Source organism: Corythoichthys intestinalis, chromosome 11 (assembly GCF_030265065.1).
Source record: "Corythoichthys intestinalis isolate RoL2023-P3 chromosome 11, ASM3026506v1, whole genome shotgun sequence".
Taxonomy (NCBI): domain Eukaryota; kingdom Metazoa; phylum Chordata; class Actinopteri; order Syngnathiformes; family Syngnathidae; genus Corythoichthys; species Corythoichthys intestinalis.
Genome location: NC_080405.1, coordinates 6,269,109 through 6,269,810, shown reverse-complemented (window position 1 = coordinate 6,269,810; position 702 = coordinate 6,269,109).

Here is a 702-nt window from a genome sequence, read left to right as displayed (position 1 = left end):
TTGACGTCGAAAATTTTGATGTCAACCATACTGATTTTGATGGAAAATCAACGTTTGTTCAATGTCGGTCTGCTATCTGAGTATTATGGTAGAAGATTTTGGTAGAAACTTGTTGGCTTTTATTTTTTTAGACATTGACACCTTTTTAAAATGACATCTCGATTCTTGGCAGGAGCATATCGATAACCTTTTGGGATATAAAATATCACGATATATCCCCATTTTGATATTTTGTCACACCCCTAATGCACGGTCCCTTTAAGAGACGCTGGGACTGGAGAGCTGTGAGAAGTATGAAACGAGGGGGAGACGGGCGAGAAGCAAAAGTTCGCGGTAGAATGTGGCAGCAGTCCGCTGTTATTTTGTTTGCTGTTTTATTATTGTTGCCACAATAAAGTGGAGAAAGCCATCAACTACTCCTCTCTTTCTTTTCCCCCATTCGGGGCTATTACAATACATTTTTAAAAACGTTTTTATATTATTATTATTTTCTATACACGAGCCGGATCTGGCCAAATAAGTCCGGCCAAAATCAAGAGGTGCCGGATACGGCACAAATGAACCCCTAAGGGTCACCCTAAATTTGACACCACTTTTTTAACAAACCTGTCAACATATGCAGTAACCATGACAAATCAACAAATAGCGCTAATGCGTACTTGCAATGTGCGCAGGGTACTGAGAGAGGCGGGCTGCAGCCAG